Genomic DNA, 11,676 nt, shown 5'->3' on the forward strand with positions numbered 1-11,676 from the left:
CCTGACCCAGGGATTGGCAGGTGGGTTCTTTACCACTGAGCTACCTGGGGAGCCCAAAAGATGCTTTTACACATGTGCATTCTCTTATGTCCAGCCACTGACATTAAAAGCCAAAGTCCCTGACAGTACATGAAAACAGAATTTCAAGCACAACACATCAATTTATTCAAGAGGTTGTACACAGACTTCTTTAAATTTCCATATCCACAACTTCTGTTACCAGCACTTTATTGATTTTTTTTTAACTTCCTCATGTTTTCTTCTTAACATTTAGCATTCTCTTTTCCCTAATCATCCAAAATCAAAAGAAAAACATCTAAAAAAGAAGTGAGATCCTGCTGGCCCTCTGGATAGAAAACTGCTAGATGTTCATGGACCACTGGCTGCTTATCTGTGTGCATAGTAAAACAGAAATGGTCTCACGCAGACTTTCAAATTCTTTGAACACACTGCAGCTTTATTTTCCCAATGCTTGGGTTCATTACTTACAATACCTTAAGATGCTGAAAGTGGGAGAAAGAAAAACAAAAGGCTCATGGGTCCAATCCAATGTGAATGCCTCAATTTATGTCCCACCTCAATCACTAGCCTTCTAGGTGATATTAGGAAATCTCCTTGACCAATTTGAAGAAAATTTGTAAAATGAGAATCAGAGTAAGACTTGATTTATGGACATCACAAGGTTTTACATGCAGATCTGAGCAAACGATGTTTATAGAAGCACTCTGTAACATGCATGCTGATACAACTATAAATGAATGACCCTTCATTTGTGATGATAATCCTTCTGAATGACATGCACTTTCAGCTATTTATCTGGTGGCAATGTTGGTTCAACCAGAGTCGCATACACTGTCTAGTCTCCTTGTGACACAACAGAGTTAGAGGTATTATCTGTATCATGGACCCGTCTCCTAATAAAGCCATCTAGCACAGAAAGAAATCTAGTGTAGTCATAGTCTCAGCACAATGCTCCCCCAGGTTTAACCCCTGAAGAACCATCTTGAACTGAGAAGTTCAGTGCCTTAGGCAGCCTTGGCTGGGTCAGATCTGGTGAGCTAATAAGCTTCACATTTATAGACCATACATCAGTTTCCAGCAACTTTATCAGCTCTTTTGATCCTCAAAACAATTCAGGGAAGATATCAACCTATGATTACTATTCTGGTGTTACAAACAAGAAAATTGAGGCTAGGTGCCTCCGAGGTGGTCCAGTGGCTCAGAATCTGCCTGCCAATGCAGGGGTCATAGGTTCAATCCCTGGCCTGGGAAGGTCCCCCATGCCACAGGGCAAGTAAGTCCATGCCCCACAACTACTGAGCCTGCACTCTACAGTCCATGCTCCACAAAGAGAGATGCCACCACAATGAGAAGCCTGCCCAACTAGAGAGCCTGCATGCAACAATGAAGACCCAGCACAGCCAAAAACAAATGTTAAAAAAAAAAAAAGAAAGAAAACTGAGGCTAACATTAGGTGTGTGATTTGCCCGGAGACACACAACTTCTAAGCAGCAGAGCTAAGAACCAGACCCAGGTATTTAGATTTGGGCTCTCTCTTTTTACTGTAGTGCCCAGATTTCAGAAACTTGCACAACTCCCTCTTCTGAAAAGAAGAAAAGAAATCAATAGGTTTTAGATAAACGTCACTTGTGAGAAAAATAAGTTGGAGTGAAGAGAGTGAATTTATGACAATAGCCTTATCTCCAAGATCCATGGGGCTCTGTGTCTCAGGATATGAAGCATCCAATGAAGACTGGGAGAAAATGCCTCATTCCTACACAGAATGGTAACCAATCATCTGCTTTTTGGGAGCAGTAGGGACCTGCCAGCATGTTGCACTGTCAAAACTTCAAACCCTGCCTGGAAATCTGATTCCTCGGACTCTCTGAAAATAACTGGTAGTGCTTGCTTGGTTATGATCACTCAACGCCTCAGCAGCGTCAGCAGGTACTTTAGCCCTACTGGCAGGGAGGGATGAACATGAGCTCTTGCTAAACACCTGTCTTCACGATGTGCTTTATTCCTGTGATATTCATAACAAGGAAATGCAGGATCAGAGAGATGAATAACTTGCCTACAGTCACTCTCATGACAGGTGGCACACTTAGGATTCAAAACTAAGCCTGTCAGACTCCAAAGTTCATGATCTTTCAACTATAGCTCCCTTCTAATCTCAGGAAGCAACATTTTAGTCATTGACTCTGGGAACTCTCCCAAGATCCTTCTTAATTTATAGATTCCTTATTAACATGGATATTAGGTATATGAATCATAAACATAGCTATTCTTTACTGATTATCAGACACTTTGTGTATTTTACTTTTAATCTCTTCAACAACCCTATGTGTCGAGTATTATAGCGACCCACTTTTTGTGTAAAGAAACCAACCATTAGAGGCAAAATGCGGTGTGTTTCACACACACCCCTTGGAGTGCCACACATCTACAATTCCCACAATCTATTTCAACGGCTGTTTCTTTCCCTGCACTTGCCTGGTTTTCATGTCAACGGCAAGCTAAAGGGAATAATTTTGCAGTGTTAAAATATAATATTATTAATAGGTTCCATTTTTCACTCAGCTGACTCTCTTGTTTTAGCTAATAGAATGTTTTACTTTTGCACTGTGCTTTGAGGCAATTTTATAGCAAAGATTTTGCTGGCATAAATTGAAAATAAGTTAAAATGTATTTAGGATCATGTTTTTGACAAACACAAAACAAAGGGCAGATCCTAAGTCTTATAAGAAAAAATGTAACTGCTGAAGTCATCTACAGTTCAGCAAATAAAAGACTGGATTCCCAAGAGGAAAAAATATATGTAATGAGTTATTTTTAAAAATCTTTCATGTATACCTGCTTTAACAAATCACCTCTTTGCATTACTACCAAAAACCTAAATTTTCAATAAATTTAATCATTTCTCACTCATCTATTTAGCTTTATAAATTACATTCAGGTTGATTTTGCTTTGCTTCATTTATTGGGATAAAGCAAAGTAGTTTTTTGCAAGCAAGCTACAAATCCTGAACGAAAAAGGATTGGTTAGATTAATACTTAGACTATGTCTATATTTCCTCATATGAGGCAGAATTTTTTAATGATTTAAGTGCTTTAAACATGCAAGAGCCTTGTCAGTACACTCTATCCCCATGAAATTCAGGTACAGGATCACTGGGGTATTCTAAAGGGAATTTGAGCATCTGATAGAGAATGAAGGTCCCTTTCCAAGCTAACCATCTATGAAATTCTGTGAAATAAGTAAAATTTCAAGTTGTGAAAATATGCATCCCACAATTTTACTAACATCATTAATTGTCTATCTTTAGAAAAACAGTTTGCTTGATTTAAAATAACCGGACTGAGGACCTCACAGCTGTGGCCACATATGCAACCAAAACAGGATTTCAAGTAGCTGAGTTTTATGGTCTTATTATGTTTCAGGAGGTTCCATTTGATCCTAGGCTGCATATACTTACAGTCATCCTATAAAGCAGGGGTCCCCAACTTTCTTGGTAGCAGGGACCAATTTCGTGGAAGACGATTTTTCCACAGACTGGGCGAGAGGGCTGGTGGGGTCTAGATGATTCAAGTGCATTACATTAATTGTGCACTTTATTTCTGATCTAATGCCACAGCTGATCTAACAGGAGGTACCAGTCTGCAGTTTGGAGGTTGGGGACACCTAGATAAAACATCATGCTTAGAAACATTGAACTTTTCTGAGACCATGCTTTGACAACCGCCCCCCCCCCCCCCGCCGCCACCTTTTTTTTTTTCTAATTTATCAACACATTCACTGTTGCAAGTATTAAAGACAATTCAGCGGCAGGTTTAACACTGCAGCATTTCTGAAAGTCAGTCCAGAGAAAGAAAAGAGATCAGAAAAGGTGATGGAATTTCCTCATCTATATCTTCTCTATAAAGCGTGGGGTGGCCTAAGGTGAGAGAAGCAGCCTGAAGGACTTCCCAAGACCCCCACGAGCCCTTTGTGATATTCTCTGCTTTTAACTAGCAAGAGCAGCTTCCGGTAAGAGACCTGTATTCGTGCGTTTGCTCATTCCTTTTTAAAAAGCAATGGATTTTATGTGAAAGGAAGGACAGACGAAAAGAAAAGAGAAGAGAAAGGAAGAGAGGGAAAGAAGTGAGAAGCAGAGCAAGAATGAAATGATCAGAGACACAAGTATATCATCTAATGGACAAAAATTCTCGGTTCCTGACTAGCAGAGCAGCACGAGAAAGCTGCATTCCCCGATTCCATTTAATTTTTGCCTGAGTATTCTTAGGAGAGCCCTGTTGAGATGTCAGGGTCTGCTACGCAGCGTACGTGGCACACTGCAAGATATTTGGCGTGAAGACGATGAATTTTCAAACTAGTTCAAGAGTAATTGAAAATGGAATTCTGAGAAAAGCTAACGTGTATCCTTATCTCCACATAAACACATCAATACTCATTTTAAGCCTGCCAGCTATCTATCTGCTAGGAAACACTCAATACTGCTTCTTGTACACTGAGCAGATCATTGAGTTTTCTCTCAAAAACTAATAGTACAATCATTTGCAACAAGAAATTCTTCTTTGTCTGATGAAATTGTACCATCCCTGAGCTGCTGCCTTCTATTTCAGGAGACACAGGAGTTCAGTCTGTGAATTTCATACCCAGAAGAGGAGCTCAGACTCAGGCCCTAATATCACAGACTGAAGCTGTCAGGAACCTCTGAGATCATCCAGTCAAACCCCATCATTTCATAAGTAAAACAGGGAGCTCTCAGAAGCCACATTAATACCCAAGTTGCCTGTTACTTTTATTATCAAATTTGACTGTTCTCATTTTTCTTAACAAGCAAGGCTCCACATTTCTAGGAAAAAAAAATCCCCTTGGGGTAGCAGTAGAGCCTGATTTTGTAATCACAAGTATGTTGATATTTACTGCACTTAGAATATGCTGCTTACTGTGATTCTGGTCCTACTCAGAGCAAAGCTTAACAACTTTGGAAGATAAATATTATAACTCTCTCCAAAGCGAAGACTATATCACCACAAAGAAGCATAGACACATAAGAATCCATTACTGGAAAGACACATAAGAATCCATTATGTCATTTAATCCTTCTGCAATCCAATGAGATGAGTATAATTTTTTTTTCCTACAGATGAGAAAACTGAGTCTCAATGTCAATGACCTACTCAAAAAAACATACAAGTAAGTGGGACATCTGAAAACTTAAACTTGCAAGAAATGAGTGAATTCCTTGAGGAATCAGGTAGTAATAGGATCAAGCACAAATTGCTGGAATTAACCATGGAAAAAAAATGAACAGCAGTCAGAACAATGAGTGGAGGTACAAGAGATTTTTCTGAATGGAAGAGACAGAGTTGACAGTATTATTGCCACAGATGCCCTCAATGTTTTCAGTAAATAAGGAAGGCTTATCTTTTAAGTGTAAAAGAGTAAGAATAAGACTGAGGACATAAAGAGTAGAGAAAAGGATTGAAACTGTTGCAACCCAGTGTGATGTAACATCACAAAGAACAGGGAAGATGTGGCTGAGGACAGACTGCATCCATTTCCATAGGATCCAATTAGTATGCTTTTGTGACCTACTTTCCAACTGGCAGGACAAGAGCTGGGAATGCATAGTCAGGCTGTGGTAGATCCCAGAACTGGCAACCAAGATTCACTGCAAGACAGAACATGTAAGATTATTGCACTCAAGATATCAAGGTTTCATCAGTGGTCATAGGACCTAGAATAAATCAATAGAGACAGGAAAAAGGAGTTTTAAAAACACCGTACAAGGAACAACTTTAAAATGTGCAAGGGACAACTTCTAAAGATTGATGATGAAAGGAAACACTGAAAATAATACAATGATATTATTATTATTATAACTGATCTTATATTAGAGATGAACCATTCAAGGTGGGGATGAGATCCCATGGGAATAATCACACTGATAAAGTGAAGGTGAAGATGAAGAAGTTAAAAAACCCAAGAATCTAGTAATTCAGTAAAAAAAACATTTAAGGATGTTCACAGGAGCTAAAAATACAAAAGCAAACTATAAGCTGAAATTATCAAGATGGATGAGAGAGATGGAAATCAGTTGATGGATTACAATGAAGATAGAAAGAAGTGTGTAAAATGGATAAAGGGTGTTTGAAATATAATAAAAGGTTATTTACGGTAAACATATGAAGTATTATTGAAACATACATTGAGAAAAAGTAAAAGTGTTAGTCTCTCAGTCCTGTCCGACTCTTTGTGACCTCATGGACTGTAGCCCACCAGGCTCCTCTGCCCATAGAATTCTCCAGGCAAGAATACTGGAGTGGGTGGCCATTTGCTTCTACAGGGGATCTTCCCAACCAAGGGATCAAACCTGGGTCTCCCACATTGCCAGTAGATTCTTTACTGTTTGAGCCACCAAGGAAGCCCAAAATATATACATTACCATAGGTAAAATAGACACCTAGTGGGAATTTGCTGTATAACTCAGGAAACTCAACTCTGGTACTCTGTGACACCTTAGAGGAGTGGGATATGGTGGGAGGTGGGAAGCAGGTTCAAGAGGAAAGGGACATATTTATACCCATGGCTGATTTATGTTGATGTATGGGAGAAACCAACACAGTATTGTAATTATCCTCTAATTTAAAATAAAATTTAAAAACAAACAAAACAATAAAAGTAAGTGACAATGCAAGTGTCAATGCAACTTCTCTTTCAAATGCAATAAATACAGAAGGCACATTTCCTAAAAGGGGGACATGATGATGAAATTTTTAATTAATATTAGATTTTAATCATATATTCCTTCCTTCAATCTAAACATTCTTTGAATACATATGCCAAGAACTGTACTAGGAACATGGTATACAATAATGATCAAAACAGATAGGATTCTGGTTCTCAACAGCCTAAAGTATTCACTGCAAACATGTAAAAGGCTAGATAGATAATCTTCATAACATCAAATCTAAGAATAAACTAATTGGTCTCTCATTTATAAATTAGTAAAGATACATCATTCTCTGTCATCCCCTTCTCCTCCTGCCCCCAATCCCTCCCAGCACCAGAGTCTTTTCCAATGAGTCAACTCTTCGCATGAGGTGGCCAAAGTATTGGAGTTTCAGCTTTAGCATCAGTCCTTCCAAGGAACACCCAGGACTGATCTCCTTTAGGATGGACTGGTTGGATCTCCTTGCAGTCCAAGGGACTCTCAAGAGTCTTCTCCAACACCACAGTTCAAAAGCATCAATTCTTCAGCGCTCAGCCTTCTTCACAGTCCAACTCTCACATCCATACATGACCACTAGAAAACCATAGCCTTGACTAGACGGACCTTTGTTGGCAAAGTAATGTCTCTGCTTTTTAATATGCTATCTAGGTTGGTCATAACTTTCCTTCCAAGGAGTAAGGATGGACATGAATTTGAGTAAACTCCAGGAGTTGGTGATGGACGGGGAGGCCTGGCGTGCTGCAATTCATGGGGTCACAAAGAGTCAGACATGACTGAGTGACTGAACTGAACTGAACTGAACTGAAAGATACAACTAGCTAGTGTCAGAGACACAGCTAGAAGCCAGGGTTCTAGTACTCGTGCCTGGAAAATCCCATGAACGGAGGAGCCTGGTAGGCTGCAATCCATGGGGTCACGAAGAGTCAGACACAACTGAGCGACTTCACTTTCACTTTTCACTTTCATTCATTGGAGAAGGAAACGGCAACCCACTCCAGTGTTCTTGCCTGGAGAATCCCAGGGACAGGGGAGCCTGGTGGGCTGCCGTCTATGGGGTCACACAAAGTCGGACACGACTGAAGCGACTTAGCAGCAGCAGCAACAGCAGCAGCAGCAGCCCAGAGTTTTATGCCGAATCACTCTAGGACCACACCACACTTGGAAGACATGTTAAAAAATATTGTTTTCATAATTCTAAGATAACTTTTTTACAATCACTGCTTTATAGCCCCCTCCTATGGTCTGCTTTTCCCTAGATGCTATGTACTTGGAAAAGGCAAAGAGTAGACTGATTTGAGATTTCCCTATTCTCCTTTGCAGTTCTCATCCTACAATGAGAAATTACCACTCAATGGGTGGTAAAAATAGAAAGTCAGAAGAACAAGATAAGAATCTGACAAATTCTGGGCATCCTTTTTATTTCTCCATAATGCCTAATATAGTGTCTTTGGCAAAGTAGGGAATCAATAAGAACTCATTTTGTTTTCAATTATGTGTCCTTTCAGTAATCATATGTACATTTAAAAATTAAATGCTTCAAACTTAGTTCATGAAAAATTATAGGAATAGATTTTTAACTTTTACATTCAAATAATTGTTTTTCTGACTTTTAGGTTTCATAAATATTTAAGGCCCATATGGCGTATATGCAATATGTGTTTCTGAATCACCACTATTGGAATTAATATATCAGCGGAGCACATGCTGACATTTCTACCAGTTTCAGGTACATACTGTGCCTGACTTTTCCCACTGTAGGGCAGCTGTTGAGAAGCGATGGCAAACCACCTAAAGGTGTACTGCACAACATCCTGTGAAAGTCATGGCTTCCCTGGAAGCTCAGATGATAAAGAATCTGCCTGCAATGCAGGAGCCCCAGGTTCGATCCCTGGGTTAGGAAGATCCCATGGAGAAGGGAATGGCTACCTACTCCAGTATTCTTGCCTGGAGAATTCCATGGATAGAGGAACCTGGTAGGCTACAGTCCATGGGGTCCTAGACCAGGGGAAATAATCTGAAAGCTAAAACCACCTCTGAAAGAAAAAACCATCTCCTTTAACCCCTTCTATGAAAGCCAGGATATCATCACATATAAAACATGGTCTATAATTGGCAAGATGTGAACCTGACAGGCCAGATCTCTGCAAAGGCCAGCAGCCAAACACCAGGAGAGCAGAGTCATCCTATAGGTACCCAAAGGCAGCTAGGAGCATTCACAGCCTCTCCCCAGTATCCTGCTGCTGCCACGACTCTGCCCCCTATACATGCCACTCACCTTAAACAGATACACATTCACACACGCACACACCATGTTTGACCCTCTCAGCAGCAAGAGACACACACAATTCTCTCCAACAACCACTGCAGAGGTTAGAACTCCAATAGTATTCCTCCATGCTTTACCTGTAAACACAGACACCCACAACAAAACACACTTCCACAATAAAGAAATCCATCATTATAAGCTTAACGGTCACAGGAGCTGGGCACCTGCTTACACTGGGTCATCTTAGTGATAATTGAAAGAGAAGAATGTGGTTGAGTCTACAGTTTGAGTGCCTCTTCTTGGTTGATTGAATAGATTATAGTTTTATCCCTAGAATCTTTCTGAGAAAGAGCAAGGCTACAGAATCCTCCTTCTTGTTCTTGGTATCTAATTTCATTCTCTGCCTGGAGAAAATCTCACTCTTAAAGATCTCTCAAATATCCCTTTCCTTAAAGCCACAGGGAAGAATTAATTCTTCTGTAATTGTGCTAGTATATAGCACTCTACTCATAATATTAAAACATGTAAGACTTTGCATAATAGTTTGTGTGTGTTTCTGTTCATAATTAGCCATCACTGTTTCTGTACTTTCAAAGTACCTGCTATGTATATGCCGGTGTTATATAACAACTCACTGTTCTGTCTGTGATTTATTTTTTTTGTTGTTGTTGCTTCTCTGTCTTGTTTCCTTTGGCTGCCCTCTAGGATACTGAACATTTTGCTTCCTGTCTTTTCACATCTCCTCAGTTGATACAGAACTTGAGGATTTACAGTGCACTCTCACTTCCTTTGTATTATTCTAACCAATGTGTTCAGCTCTAAGAGTCAATAGGCATTTCACAATTTTATCCACCTTATTCTCTCTCCAGAGCATTCACCATCACCTCCAAGAGAAATATCTCCTATCTTCACAATAGCCTTATTCATAAATTTAAGATATAAATTTCAATTTAGGGGGAAAAATCTCTTAGCTGTTTCCTTTAAGAATTTTAAAATATTGGGTTGACCAAAATGTTCATCCAGATTTCTCCATACCATTACACAGAAAAAGTCCAACGATTTTTTGGCCAAGCCAATACATTAGATTCTACATTGACAATTCCACCATTCTCCTTAGATCTTTGTCATGGTAGGAGTGAAGACTCTGGAATCAAAAAAATATAAGTGGAACCCTGGCTTTGTGATCTTGGTTTTTAAATTATTTACAATTCAAGCAACTTCATTTACTCCTAAGTAAATCTGGAGTAAAAACACACAAGTACCATGTTGTTTTGAAAGCTCAAAAAGATTATATGACATGTGGCAGGCACATAGTAAATGAGAACTACTTTTAGTAAAGAAAAAGTAAGTTTCTACTTATTGGATGAGTATACTCAATTTGTGTCACAATGGAAAGTCCAATGGAAAAAATGATATTTAAAATCAGTTTCATCATCAGTTCAGTTCAGTTCAGTCTCTCAGTCGTGTCCAACTCTTTGCAACCCCATGAATCGCAGCACGCCAGGCTTCCCTGTCCATCACTAACTACCAGAGTTCACTCAGACTCACGTCCATTGAGCCCGTGATGCCATCCAGCCATCTCATCCTCTGTCATCCTCTTCTCCTCCTGCCCCCAATCCCTCCCAGTATCAGAGTCTTTTCCAATGAGTCAGCTCTTCGCATGAGGTGGCCAGAGTACTGGAGTTTCAGCTTTAGCATCATTCCTTCCAAAGAAATCCCGGGGCTGATCTCCTTCAGAATGGACTGGTTGGATCTCCTTGCAGTCCAAGGGACTCTCAAGAGTCTTCTCCAACACCACAGTTCAAAAGCATCAATTCTTTGGCACTCAGCTTTCTTCACAGCCTAACTCTCACATCCATACATGACCACTGGAAAAACCATAGCTTTGACTAGAAGGACCTTTGTTGGAAAAGTAATGTCTCTGCTTTTGAATATACTATCTAGGTTGCTCATAACTTTTCTTCCAAAGAGTAAGCGTCTTTCAATTTCATGGCTGCAGTCACCATCTGCAGTGATTTTGGAGCCCCCAAAAAATAAAGTCTGACACTGTTTCCACTGTTTCCCCATCTATTTCCCATGCAGTGATGGGACCAGATGCCATGATCTTCGTTTTCTGAATGTTGAGCTTTAAGCCAACTTTTTCACTCTCCTCTTTCACTTTCATCAAGAAGCTTTTTAATTCCTCTTCACTTTCTGCCATAAGGGTGGTGTCATCTGCATGTCTGAGGTTATTGATATTTCTCCTGGCAATCTTGATTCCAGCTTGTGCTTCTTCCAGCCCAGCATTTCTCATGATGTACTCTGCATAGAAGTTAAATAAGCAGGGTGACAATATGCAGCCTTGATGTACTCCTTTTCCTATTTGGAACCAGTCTGTTGTTCCATGTCCAGTTCTAACTGTTGCTTCCTGACCTGCATATAGGTTTCTCAAGAGGCAGGTCAGGTGGTCTGGTATTCCCATCTCTTGAAGAATTTTCCACAGTTTATTGTGATCCACATAGTCAAAGGCTTTGGCATAGTCAATAAAGCAGAAATAGATGTTTTTCTGGAACTCTCTTGTTTTTTCCATGATCCAGCGGATGTTGGCAATTTGATTTCTGGTTCCTCTGCCTTTCTAAAACCAGCCTGAACATCTGGAAATTCACGGTTCATGTATTGCTGAAACCTGGC

Source organism: Capricornis sumatraensis, chromosome 11, assembly GCF_032405125.1.
Source record: "Capricornis sumatraensis isolate serow.1 chromosome 11, serow.2, whole genome shotgun sequence".
Taxonomy (NCBI): Eukaryota; Metazoa; Chordata; class Mammalia; order Artiodactyla; family Bovidae; genus Capricornis; species Capricornis sumatraensis.